The 14418-nt window shown below is 46.6% G+C and overlaps 1 long non-coding RNA gene across 1 annotated transcript; it reads right to left on the bottom strand.

Annotated features, from left to right (window-relative positions):
* Positions 1 to 329: 329 nt before the first annotated feature.
* Positions 330 to 1257, bottom strand: LOC135390110 (uncharacterized). The gene is made up of 3 exons (XR_010421713.1): positions 689 to 1257; positions 558 to 622; positions 330 to 492 (listed from the first exon to the last, which is right to left on the bottom strand). It is a non-coding gene; the product is annotated as an uncharacterized LOC135390110 (long non-coding RNA).
* Positions 1258 to 14418: the final 13161 nt, after the last annotated feature.

Raw genomic sequence — 14418 nt, forward strand, 5'->3', positions numbered from 1 at the left:
GACCAGTTCAAAACCAGTTTGCAGCTGGTCCCAGCTTGAACTGGTCCCAGTTCAATAACACAGTTTGAGCTGGGACCAGTTGAAAACCAGTTTGCAGCTGGTCCCAGCTTGAACTGGTCCCAGTTCAATAACACAGCTTGAGCTGGTCCCAGTTTGAACTGGGACCAGTTCAAAACCAGTTGGCAGCTGGTCCCAGCTTGAACTGGTCCCAGTTCAAAATACCAGCTTGCAACTGGTCGCAGCCGAAGTAGCAACGTTTCTCCTCCAAGCGGAACTGAGCCACTCGGGAGCTCATTTGGATCTCCATGATGGAACCCACAGATGCATGATACTGAAATAAACATGAATTATTTTATTGTGCACTTCTGAAACAGACATTTTGTATTTCACGATGCAGTTTCTCACTGACTTTACAGAAACGGTTGAGGAAAACAGGAAGCATTCCGGGCAGCCGTGGAAGTCATGTCATCAGTTGGTTTTCTACGTATAGAGCTGCAGAAGGCTATCATTACTAATTCATTTAGTTCACTATACACACATATGTCGCAGACACTCACCTTTCCTGTGTATCCCCCGTTACAGGAGGCGCTTGTGGAGTTCGACATATTGCTTCGCAGTCGTCCTGTGAAGCACAATATTATCACCAAAACATGAATTGAAAGGCACAACTGCTCCACAACAGACTCACATGCTTTTCCGATCCACGCCACGAGTACTCTGGTGAGCTATGCGGATTCTAGAGCAACCCGTGTTTTCCGTGTGAAGGATCTGAAACACGAGAATGACATGCATTAAAAGCGGGAACGCGCAGACTAACGGCACATGATGAATAAAAGAACGAGAAACCAAGAGACACTTTTCACAGCGTGTGGTGTGCAAAAAGTTGCTTTGTTAACGTTAACATCGCATTTGTATAAACCGGGCGTTGGTCGTGAAAGAAACGCGTCCATACGTTCTCGTGCAACACACTGGGGAGACAAACTTTACGTGCAGCAGGACGGTACCATTATTTATATTTCTGCTTTGTTCGCAGGAAGCAAAAAACACTTGAGCATAGTACTCACGATGAAGCAGTCTTCGCAGCTGCAACAGAGCCGCAATCGCATGGCACCTGTCTGGTCGTACTGAAGCCGATGACGCTCACTGTAATTTATATTGTCGCATGTCACGCTAATAACATTAAGAGCAAAAATGTCACTTGGGGCATGCTGAGACGAACGGGAAAAGTCAAAACACGGCAGACAAGCGCGAACGCTGCATCTGCAACGCGTCATTCATCAGGGGAGCAGGAACGCGCAAAATATACAAACATAATAATTCCAAATTAGCTTTTGTTAACACTAGCGCACCTTCAAAAAAATAGAAATACGATTTTTTTTAGTATAAAGTTGCTTTCCGATCGTCCCCCCCAACCTTTCTTTCGTAATCTTCATATATGTTATTACAAACCTATCCCGGAACCCAAACCGAAACTTCTCCCAAACATGTCAGCTGGTCGAGCTTGAACTGGCACCACTTCACTTTCCAGTTGCCACCTGCCCAGCTTGAACTGGTACCAGGTCATGTCCAGTTCCCTCCGCCCAGTTTGAACTGGTACCAGTTCATGTCCAGTTGCCACCAGCCCAGTTTGAACTGGCACCACTTCACTTTCCAGTTGCCACCCCCACCTTCAACTGGTGTCAGGTCATGTCCAGTTGCCTCCAGCCCAGTTTGAACTGGTACCAGTTCATGTCCAGTTGCCACCAGCCCAGTTTGAACTGGTACCACTTCACTTTCCAGTTGCCACCTGCCCAGCTTGAACTGGTACCAGCTCATGTCCACTTGTCACCAGCCCAGTTTGAACTGGTACCAGTTCATGTCCAGTTGCCACCAGCCCAGCTTGAACTGGTACCACTTCACTTTCCAGTTGCCACCAGCCCAGCTTGAACTGGTACCACTTTAGCTTCCAGTTGCCGCCGGTTTGATCCCACTTGGTTCCAGTTCATGACCAGTTGGAGGCAACTGGGAACAAACTCGTACCAGTTGACTTCCCAGTTCATTTTTTCGCCTGGGAGAAGAACTTGCTGTGTTCAAAGGGATGTGGTTTGATCTTTTAACTATTAACTGTCTGTTGGTGGCTTTACGACATTCAACGCGAGTGGGAGTGTATTGAAATATTATTTTGCGCGTTGATATGTCTTCTGTTTATAACATTTATTCTGTGTATTTTCTTCTTTGCCACATGTTTACATGAGAAAAATAAAGTTAGGACCAGGAGGCGCGAGAAGCCCGCTCTTCGTGCACTTCCTGGTTATCACGAGATCGAGTACAGACGTGTCTCTGATTCTTCGACGAAAGGAACGATGCTGTGATATTACCGCTAGCCGCAACACCGTATGCGTATCTGCAACACAGTGGGCGTGTACCGAGTTGTGGTGGAACGCTGTATTTTGAAAGTTGTTGTCAATAAAGGTTCACATCTCGACAGAGCTGTTTCATGAGCCTCACTCCTACCTACCTACAAAGATTTATGTTAGCCTTGTATGAAACAACGGACACATATCAACATGTATGCAGCTTGTGCAGATTAAAACCAGCCATGTAGAGTCAAATGCATGTTTTTTTTTTTAATATTCTAGCCTATTCACGGTTGCTCTTTGTTTCTTGCCGGTCTACTCATTCCAGAAGCAAGAATTGTACCATTGTAAAGCGAATGGAAATAAACGGACGTCGACTGAGATGGGTGTTCCTTCTTTGCCAGTGACTGTAGGATGACTCCAAAAAACGTCACAACAAAGCCGATGTTCATCTAGCTCTCCACAAGTAGCTAACACCACATAGTAGCCTGCTGCTTCACGGCAACATCAACACTACCTTTGGCGTGTACACATTACACAATATGCTGCATTGAGCTGTGGTATGATAACATACTGATTGTCTCACAATATGTGTATATATATGATAATGGCCCTAAGGGCGCACTGCATGGCTTATACCTTCTGAAACATACCTGGCTGCAACATTGCATGTCAATGCGCGTTACAATACACATTTTGAGTTTTGGCCGTTATGAGACATCTTCGGCCGTATTGAGACTTTCGGCCAACGCACAGTACTAAATGCCAGAACTTGTTTGAGCAAGCCGAAGCAAGCTTTGGTATTACGGCATGCACGCGCCGTGATGTGTGAAGCGGTGTTCTTCTTTTCATAATGCTCTCACTTGTTTGATCGCGCAGAACATTTGGGATATGGTATAAAATTGCTTTAAGAAAGCGTGGTAACCTCTGCACTAACTATACTCGCTTAGACGATGATACCGGCTTAGGTGACATGACTTCTCAGTTTCTACGCACACCGAATGAACTGAAAATGAGAACTGTTACCTCCTCATCTTGAAGACAATATAGTGAGACGTACTTTCCTCTTCGTGCGCTTCACCCACAGCCGACCGTCGGACGGAACTCAAATGCGCGCTTTTGTTTACACAATCACGTCCGAGCGCGCGCCCGTTAGCTGCGAAGGACATTTGGAACTTCTTGGAAACTGCATAAGCGAACCCTTTGTTTTTGGTTACAGAAAGCTTGTTTCGGCAATGAGCAGGTGGTAGCATAGCGTTGTGTGATCGCTGGTTTTAATACGCGCGGCCTCGGAAAACATGATTTACGAGGTGACCCAGTTTCTCGGAGAAAGCCTATTTACATCACCTTGAAACGTACGCAACATTTTTTTTCGCTAGGGTCCACCGCAGAGTTTGGCCATAAAGCGCGTTTTGATATAAAACAGATGTCTCGAACACATCTTCAAGGTGACCCAATTTCTCGGACTTGCAACCTTGCAGAAACGAGCGACCATTGATATAAAACAGATGGCCCCAACCGGAGGGTTATATTATGCGCCTGTGTTCCGGCTATCTAGTTTTCTGTGCGGCTGGCACGGTAACGGGTGCCTGGAAGGTGCGCGCGACATTTTGGTATGTCATCGCATGTTGAGCCTGTGTGCGCAGGCAGGCTAAAATCGTGTGAGCTGTCCACGCGCCCGAAGTAGTTCCCGGGATGTTCTGTGAAGGCAATCTGGAATTGTGTTCCTTGCTTGGCTTGGCTTACTGACTTGGCTTACTCAGCTTGGGTTGAGCACGGGCGTGCATAGCACCAACCAATTTCGGTTTAATAAGCGTTGGAGCCTCACCACATAGCATCACTATGCTTTCGTCATTCCGCTTAATTTAATTAATTACTTATGTTGAACGCCATCTATCTAGAACTGCAATATACGCCGACATGGGCGGACTAAAGTGGCGTGAGCTGTCCACGCGGCCGAAATTCGCGCCCTGCTGTACCGCTAGTTTATGAATCCATGTGCCCGTCAGTGACGCTCTTAAGGTGAGCCCATATTTTTTTTTTTATGAGATGAACGTGTTCATAATGCGACGCCGTGCGATTATCCTAAATTTATGTTTCTAATGGTGCTTCCAGTTGCCCTCTGTTTCGAAGGTACATGTGCGAGATAGGTTGCGTGCGCTGGCTATGTTTGCACATAATGTTCTGGGAGAGCAATTGTGTTTCTTCATACTCAGCTTGGGTTGAGTGTTCTTTTTAACACTGAGTACGTGCGAAGCTTCACCGCGTAGCATTGTTTAATAAGCGTTGGGTCGTCAGTGAGAGCCTTATCACATAGCATCACTGTGCTCTATCATTCTGCTTGATTTAAATAATTTCTTACGTTGAACGCACACTGTCTAAAACTGCATGGGCAGGCTAAAGTCGCGTGAGCTGCCCACGCGCCGTCGGGAATTCGTATTTCAGATATTGCTGTATGGTGCTCGTGAATCTATGTGCCCGTCTGCGAAGGTGAGCGCATCTTTTTTTTTTTTTTCGAGATGAAGTTGTTCATAATGCCACGTTGTGTCCTGAGCTTATATTTCTAATGGTGCTTCCAGGAGTGCGAGGTGTGTTGCGTGCGCTGGCTATGTTTGCACAGAATGTTCTGGGAGAGCAATCTGAAATTGTGTTTCTTCATACTCAGCTCGGGTTGAGTCTGCTTTTTAAGATTGAGTGCGTTTTTGTGTGATCATCCTAAATTTATATTTCTAATGGTGCTTCTTACTGTTCAGTAGTGCTCGTGCGAACGCGGGGGTGTGTCGCGTGAAATGTACGCTGGCTACGTTTGTGGTGCACACGTGGGGTGTGATGTAGATTTGTAAACCTGGAAGGTGCGCGATAGTTTGATGTGTCTATATCGGCGTGTGTTGAGCCCGTGCGTCGCGATCATACGCAGATTACGCATTGAAAATTGTATTGTGTGTGTATTCATAGCTACGTGATAACGGTGTGTGCATGCCTCTCAGGTGAAAAATTTCAATATACGCGGACATGGGGAGGCTAAAATCGCGTGAGCTGTCCACACGTTCCTCTCAGATATTGCGTGCTGTATGGTGCTCGTGTCGCACGGTGAATCTATGTGGTGTAAAACCTGTCATATTTGTAACTGTGATACTCTTAAAGTGAACACATTTATTCAGAGATGAACTTGCTTATGATGTGATAGTCATTTTGAATCTGTGTGATCACCCTTAATTTCTAATGATGCTCCTTTCTGTCTAATAGTGATCTTGCGTACTGTTTTGAAGGAACGCGTGCTAGGCGTGTCGCGTGATATATAGGCTGGATACGTTTCCACAGAATGCCTCCGTGAGAGCTCTGAAAGCAATCCGAAATTGTGTTTCTTGCTACTTAGCTTGGGTTGAGACTTCTTTTTAATATTGAGTATGTGCAGAGTTTCACTGCATAGCACCAACCACTATGAGTCTACCCGACCACTTTGTTTAATAAGCGTTGGAGCGTCAGTGAGAGAAACAATCTTGAGCTTCACCATTACTATGCTTCGCCATTCTGCTTGATAAACATTAAATTAGTCTTGTGTTCAAGTGCAACGCACACTGTCTGAAACAAAACGATCCTAAGCTTCCTTGCAGGTACAGCTCTACAGGGTTTCTTGATGATCTGCTCAATCGACATTGAAATAGTTTTTCTCTAAGATGAGCTTCTCTGCACAGCATCAACTATCCATGTTTCTCTATCATGTGCGTCTTTCTGCTCAGCTTTTTAGTCCGAACGCGTGCTGAGCTAGTGGGTTTCACTGCTTGGCATCACGATGAGTGTTTTCTTTTTCTTTCATTTTTTTGCGGTCTGCTTATTAAACACTGAAAACTTTTTTTGTTGTTGTCGAAACACACTATCTGCGACAAAATCCGTTCTTCAGCTTTTAAGAATGAACGCGCTTCACTCTATAGCATTATTTATGTTTTTACCTCTCCATTCTGCTTGATAAACACTGAAGTACATTTTGATGTTGAAGTGCAAAGCACACTATCACAAGAACGAAAGCTTGTTCCCAGAGGTGGGCTTCCCCTTACGCATGCATACAACATGGTTAAGCCACCTTTACTCGTGTTCTGTGGAGCAATGGGTAGAGTGTGTTTTAAGATGTGTTCATCGTACCCCGAACATTTCCTTAAAATTTACCGTTATTCCGGTAAAAATACCGTCGTTAAAATTTACCGTGGCTATGAGGGGGCATGGATAGCATGAAGGAGGCTGACTTCAGATGGCAGCACCGAACATATTGATGTAAGCTGTTTTATTCATGTTTTGTAATGTTCAGCAGCAGATTTGGCTTCTAATGCTGGCTCTCTTGCTAGATGTATGAACCAGTCGGATAGAAAGGAGAGACCAATGCAGTTAGAATGGACGTTATCAACACCCGCGTCGCAGCTGTCCATCTTTGGAAGGACGGTATACAACCGGCGCCCTCTATTGTATGCGTAGGGAACCTTCTTTGGCGCCATCAGAGCATGTGAAAGAGTTTCCTTGTGAACCAGTGAGCAGCCGCGGATGGAGGCATGGGCCGATAGCAGTTGGAGCTTATGGCAAATCTTATGGCAAAAGTTCCAATATCCCACATTTAAACTTATATTATCTCATCTAGAGATTAGAGGGAGCGACCAATAGCAGTCGGGTGTAGCGAGGAGTGGAAGTGACCAATTCGAGCCTGTTAGGGCGCTCTACGCATAAGTGACCAATGAGAGGCCTGTAGTCAGATGGGCCAATGACCACTTGCAGTGAGATGAGCCAGATGGCATCTACCGAGGGAGCTGAGTGACCAATCAGCGCAAGGGACTGACGATCTCTCTGATGCAGCTGAACCAACCCACAGCTGTACCAGGAGGCTGTTGTACCAAATAAAGGTTAAAATCAACACTTGTCGTGTGTCTTGTCTGAAGCAGCTGCCGACAAATTCAGGCTAGCCAACCACTGCTCAGTAGGCCTAGCGTGGACCAAGCGGGGCCAGCCATCGGTAGGCTTCGGTGTGAAGGGCCAATCAGTAGGCTCAGCGTGGTTCGGCTTAGAAGTCTGGATGAGTGGGACCAATCAGCACGAAGTGTGTGGAGCCAGTAAAGAGTTGCGCCACAAGGTAAGTAGCGTGGACCAATCAGGGGCAAGCCATCGGTAGGTTTTGGTGTGAAGGCCCAATCAGTAGGCTTAGCATGGTTCAGCTTAAAAGTCAGTAGGCTTAGAATGGGCCAATCAGCATGAAGCAGTTGGAGCCAGTAAAGAGTTGCGCCCTCTATTGCCAGTGGAACGAGGGCCAATTGGTAGGCTTAGACTGGGGACGACCAATCAGAGCGCTGGGAGAGTGCTCAGCAGGCTTAGCGCGGACAGGCTTAGAAGTCAGCAGGCTTAGAATCGACCAATCAGCATGAAGTGGGTGAAGCCAGTTGCGCCACGAGGTAAGTTTGGACATCTGAGATAAAGCCACAGCGGGGTCGCTGCCGAGCGGGCGGGCGCTAACGAAGGCTATGTTCAGCGGGCTTATTCAGTGGGCTTAGAACGATGGCCAATCGATAGGCTTAGATTGGGGACGGCCAATCAGAGGGCTTAGAAAGTCTGGAAGAGTGATCAGTAGGTCCAATCAGCGGAGCCGGTTAATTAGGGCCGGAGCTCAGCGTGCACCAATCAGCGTAAAGTGGTCGGAGCCAAAGTAATTAGCATAAAAGAGCAGCACTATGATGAACCAATCAACGATCAGTAGGCTTAGCATAGGCCAATCAGCATGAAGTGGGTGGAGCTGAGCCGACTAATTAGCATAAAGGGGCGGAACTACAGTCAGCCAATCAATGATCAGTAGGCTTAGCGTGGAGCCAATCAACGTGAAGTGGGCGGAGATAATGGCGACCAATCAGATGGCTTTGGAATTGGCTTGTGTTGGATTCCAACTGGATTGGGTTGGCTTAAAAGTGGATTTTTGTTTAGAATTAGATTAGAATTGGATTAGAACAGGAATTCCTGGAATTATATTAGAAGAAGGATGTCGTTGTGCGTAACGTCGTCCTACTACTCATGGTACAATTATTTTCTTCCGCAACTACTTACAAAAAGGACAAAAGACACACGCACAGTACAATTATTTTAAATGATTTATTTCAGTGCGAGAAGTAGAAGAAGCAGCAACAACATTTATTTCCTTTTTTCATGATATGAGGCAATGTTCACGCATAAGAGTAGAGCGAAACGTCGAACTGACCAAAAATTTGGTAGTTATAAATCCATAAAGCATAATCTTCAAAACTGCGCAGTATGGTTCGCTGTCGCCGCGTCATTGGAATTTAGGTTACCGGTCAGTCCGCAGCAGCAGAGCTGCAGCGACACGAGCGGTCCACTGGGCGAGAGCAGCCGGTCTCGCAAGCCAATCAGGAGGTGCATACTGTCATTAACTCCTTGCCAGACGGTCAGCTATACGGCCTTTGCGAAAAAACTGAGACAAAAGGGCAACGGCGTTACCGCAAGACAGTTTACGACATTCCATCGAAAGTGCCCAAGCCTCGTCACCAAGCGCCTTAAGCAGGATTTCGCACATTTGATTCAATTAGAAATAAAATGTTATTTTACGCGACGTAATGTTCTGTCATCTTTTTTTTTCCGCGTTTTTCTGTTGCATTTTTGCACTTTGCTTCGCTGTTTATCTCGTCTGTTCAGGTGTTCAGTTCGTAGTGACACCCTCGAACCAGTGCACGCGGCATCGCACCATGTCGTCTGCATCCAAAAAGTCGGACGCCACTCAAAAAAATATCCAAAGCACTTCAAAGCAAATGTAGTTTGCTGTTGTATTTTCAAAATACCAACCACACGTTGTTTTCGTGTACTCTCAGTGTGAAAAACATGTGACTTCAGTACATTACATTCAATATTCGCAGATGTGTTTATGGATGTGCACATCATCGGCAAAATGCCTTCACGGATACCGTCTGGCAGCTTCCCAGAGCTGAAGGCCGTATCCATTTCTTAATGCCGTAACCCTAACGGCCGTATACTCGTATGTGTCCGTCTGACAGAGGTATTAGCAGGGTGGTGACGGCTGAAGGTCTGTGTCTGGTTGTTTTGTGATTTGTTCTTAAAGAACTTAACACGCTTGTGATTACCAGTGGTTTGGAGTGAGTGTTCAACCATCAGTGTTCAACCACATGAAGTACGCTTTCAGGACATAATTCAGTTCATTTATTTTACTATTTCCAGCTAATAAAGTGTTCGACAAAACGTGCGTGAAACATAGGTTTTGCCAGAGTTGCAGATAATATATTCGCTTGTTTTCTGCTAAGCACTTTATAACCAGCGACCTGATAACGTACAGGTAAATTACTTCCACGTCCATCCTGCGAGAAAACCATACCAACCACATTTCCTGTGGGGATCGACAATGTGCGAGCTAGGTTGTTGTAAGTGAAGCTGACCATTGAAAAGCGTTCGATTGAGATAGACAATGTTCAGGCTACAAAAAGGTTAGGTAGAGATAGACAATGAACTCCGTTACCTTATGAAAACAGGCAGAAACTAGCGATGACTAGCAGAAGAGGCCTTCGTTTTCGTTAGACAGCTTTATTTCACTAACAACAAGTACGCATTTGACAGTCACAATAAGTCAAAATATCGAATACTAGTAACGAGGCAATGTTTATACGACAAAATCCCGTAGAAGAGGAGTCTCCGTATAACCTACAACGAACCTACAACGAACCTACGTTGAACGCCACGAGACTTCGTATTGCCAACTGTAGGATGGGACAAGCGAAAGCTTGCCCACATCACATATCCACTTCCTACATATCAACGAAGAGTGAATTAGGTAATATGAGGCTCAGACCACTACCACAATCACAGTCCACTTGTGAGCACCTAGAATTGCATTCCTAAGGGTGTGTACTAAAAGGCTTTGCTACTGCGTATACGCCTTCGGAATGTTCGAAACGTAAACAATGCCGTAGTTGCCAACACGTTTTGAACCTCCTACGCCGCTGCTGCCGCTAATTCAAAACGAAGCTATGGGACGCCTCTAGCAGCAGAGCCGCGACAGCAGAAAACTGCTCTGCCGTCATGTTGCCACGTTGCTGCTGCTGCTCGCATAAAGCTATGGGACCCGGCCCTTACGCGAGAGCAGGGGCTGCGGATCAGCTTCAAGGTCGTAGCGCTACCGGAAGAAGCAGACGACAGCTTCGTCTTTTTCCGTCTCGGGTTTTCGTCATGGATCTTTGCCACCAGCTCGCTTGCTTTTTAACCATTTTATCTGTAACATATCCCGAGCCGAGCGCTACGGGTTCGCCGTCTGGTAGGCAAGAGCAGAGGAGTCCTCCTATTGGCGCGCATTTTGGAGGCGGAGCCAGCCCCCCACAGTTCTCGCAAAATATGTATCAAAATGCGTGTTACTGCGGACGGAGCAATCCGTGCCTCTCTATTGGTCGGACGCCACAAGCGTGTCCGGATTGGTTGCCAGAATTTGAAAACGGCACTTCGCGCTTCCTCGCCTGCGTCCTGCGTACTCCTTCGGCGGTTTCATTTGAAATCTGAACGGTGGGCGCCGCGTTGGCGGTGTCTTTCGTTGGGAGGCAAGTGCGTTCGCTGATCGCCGTTTTATCCGTGTATTATGGTGTCTTTGATCGTGTTGTACTGTTTCTCGCCACAAGCATCGGTCTACGAACAGCCAGTCGGGTTTCAAACTGAAGTGTTGTCGTGATTTCTGGCTCGATGAACATGTTCGATGCCGTCAGATCTGCATAGCGCTGACAAGAAAATACGATTCATGAAGCAGCATTTTATGTTTGACGTGTAGCAGCAAGGACATGATGATCAAGCGATTGTGCGCAAGTATGTGACAGTTGGTCGTTGCTGGGAATAAGCTGTGTCGATATGCGTGTTTTGCAAGTTTGAACTTTGTTCCAGTGTGCTAGGAAGCGCTACGCAATGGACTCAGTACGCTCAGTGCATGTATATGTGTCAACCTGCCGATTGTGTCAGTATAAATAAATGTGTTCATTACGACACTTTTCACAGTTGTTTGGGAATCACGGAATAACTTTACGACGTGCATGAAAGCTAGTAGACTTAGAGGTGAGGGGTAGCCGGTACAGGCCAGTATGGAAAGCAGAAGTCAGCAACAGCCAAAACCGGTCGGGCTGCGAGCCGGACGGAAAGACTTCTGATTGGAGGATTGAGGAAGCAATCGCTGCACTCTCATTGGTCGTGTGCCCAGTGTTGTGTGAATATAGCTATACTATGGAACGGCAAGCCGGTTTACCGCCACCACCACCACCAGCTATACTATGGGCTCTATGGGGAGTTGGTGGGAGCTGGCGGAGCCTCCTTCGCTCTTGGCAGCCGCCGGCTCTAAAGCGAAACGCACTGCCTCCAAAATACTGTCGCCACCGGCGCGCCCGCTCGGGGGATCTCTGATTGCCTGCGCATTATATGTATAAATATTTGGATGCTCCGAGAACTGGCGTCAGTTTCCTTCGCGCTGATTAAGCGAGAGTCATTTGATTGAGGCGCGAGTATCCAAACGGTCGGTCGAACGGAGGAGAAAGAAAAACGACAGAGGAGAGATCGCGTCTGTCCGGCCACGCGTGTTCTCTCGGACTGCAACCGTTGTGCACGCAGACGCTAGCGGGTAGTTTGAGGGTTTTGAATGCTTTAGATTTAGATTGTGGCGAACTGCTAATGTGAGAACGGAATGGCACATCCACCTGATCATCGCGCGGAACACATAGCGGGAAGACGAACATGACAGGGGATGTAAAAAAAACCCGAGACTAGGGAACACGAAGGGACAGACACAACACGAAGTCTCAAACACAACTGAAAATTTTTACTTCACATACAAGAAATATATACGAACAGAGGGAAGGGAACAGCCAGTTGAGGACAAAATAGGAGGTCATTTCGGGGGAACGAGCAGTCTGTTCAAGGCCGGACCGAGGATTACGGATGGGTTGCTGACACCAGTTCCCACAAGAAGTTATGAATAGGGTCTCTCTCAAAAGCCTTCTGTGAGGGTCCACTTCGGATGCCTTTACAATTGTTTCATCCCATAGAGGGAAGCAATCTGTGCATTCTTCTAAATGTTTTGCAATTTCAGAGTTTGAAGCTTTATGTTTTACTTTTAATGAATGGTCTCTCAAACGATCATTTAAGCAACGTTTTGTCTGGCCAATATAACAGAAACCACAAGCTAGGGGGATCTGGTAAACAACGTTTGAAGAACAGGGGACAAATTTATTCCGGAGATTCTTGCAAATAACTTCAGGTTTGGCGAAAGGCGTGAGGCGGTCAAGATGGAAGTTGTTCTTGAAAACGAGGTTGACTTGAAACTTCTTCGCAACGGCTAACAAGTTGTGAGACACTTTGTGAAAGTACGGTAAAACCACACGTTTGGAGACAGAGGGCTTAGTTTCAGGCGAACCAGGAAGCAAGGTGTTTCACAAAACATTTAAAGCACCAAGTAACATGTGATGGGGGTAATCAGCATCACTCAAACGGAGAAGCTGACTTTCCGCAGAGGGAATGATATGATAACAACAAGATTTTTTTACGGCATTTGATAGGATACCTGCGATCAAACCCCGTTCTACAGTTTTAGAATGACAACACTGAAGCGGGCAAAATGGGTTTAGCTTGAGATTTGCCGTAAGACCAACAAAGAGCGGATTGTAACAAAAGCCTGATATCAAGAAACTCAAGCTCGCCAACAGTAGGGAAGTCACTGGTGAACGCAAGCTCTGGGGCCGCGTACACAACTATATTTTTACACTGATCAATAACACTCCCATTGGTGTTTGAGACTTCGTGTTGTGTCTGTACCTTCGTGTTCCCTAGTCTCGGGGTTTTTTACATTATGCATCATCTTCACCAGCTCGCTTGCTTCCTAGCCATTTTTTCATGACAGGGAATCCCTGCACCTCCAAAGGACGCAGAAATCGTCAGAGAGGAAGTCTGCACTCTTTCCGACGTACCGCAGGTGAACGGTAAGACAAGTTTGATTACTTTTTTGACCGAATGAAGTAATGCAGGTTTATCACGTTAAATGTATTACGTACAACATTTACGAGTCACTCGGTACGTTAGCGGCGTTTCATTGTGCAGTGCATTGCCGTAACTTGTACGTTTCTGATATGCCGCTAATCAAATTATGTGTGGTTATGCTTGTTGCCCCTCATGCACGTCGCAGCCGTTCATTCAGTGTGATCTACGAACATTTGTGACAAGTGCGCTTTGGTGTTCAAATACGAAATCAAGATCGATTGCCTATCATAGCAGTGATTTTCGTGCAGAGTTACGGATTATATTTTTTTGTTTTGTTTTAGTTCTCCCGCAGCCATGGGCAACAACGACGCACATAGCTCAGCATTGGCTTCTGAACTGCCCATCGATGTCGAAGCACCTAAAGCTCCAGTGAAGCCTGTTACAAGACGTAAAAAGATATGTACTGTGGCTTTTTCGAGGCAGTTCCCGAGGACAAATAAACTTGATTTGTCATACACCAGCGCTTTTTGATTGTCTGCTTTGTGACGGCATGATCGTTGCTCTACAGCATGCGCCTTAGACAAACGGACGAGGCAGGGGGTAGGGGGGACGAGAGGAGAGACGAAAAACCCGAGGAAAGAAGGGGAAGCAGGTTCGGAAAGGAGGTTGGTCTGCGCTTGCGCACATGGCCCCAGCTTTTTTCCCGCGCTGCTGCTCGGGGCCGCTGTGAGTGGCTCTTGGAGATCACGTGGTTTGGGCGCCCTCCATTTTCCCTGGACCGTTGCGTAAACGGGAGCTTCCGGCGGATGCTCTTGGTCAGCAAACTAAAGGATAGTCGCCTAGGGAGCGGACGATTGACCACACGAACGACAGCAACTATGATGACAATGCGCGTGTCATTACCTTTTCTAGAAGCGCTTTATAGACCACCATCATAAGCAACCCTTTGTCCAACACTGCCGCACACGATTCTCGATAGCCATGATCCAGTTATATGGTAGTTGGTGGTTCCAAGTACACGGGTTTCGGTATGCGGGAGGTAGCATAGCAGTTTGATTTTACAGTCCCGTACTATGTGGTGGCCACGAAGGGTGCA

Source organism: Ornithodoros turicata, chromosome 3, assembly GCF_037126465.1.
Source record: "Ornithodoros turicata isolate Travis chromosome 3, ASM3712646v1, whole genome shotgun sequence".
Taxonomy (NCBI): Eukaryota; Metazoa; Arthropoda; class Arachnida; order Ixodida; family Argasidae; genus Ornithodoros; species Ornithodoros turicata.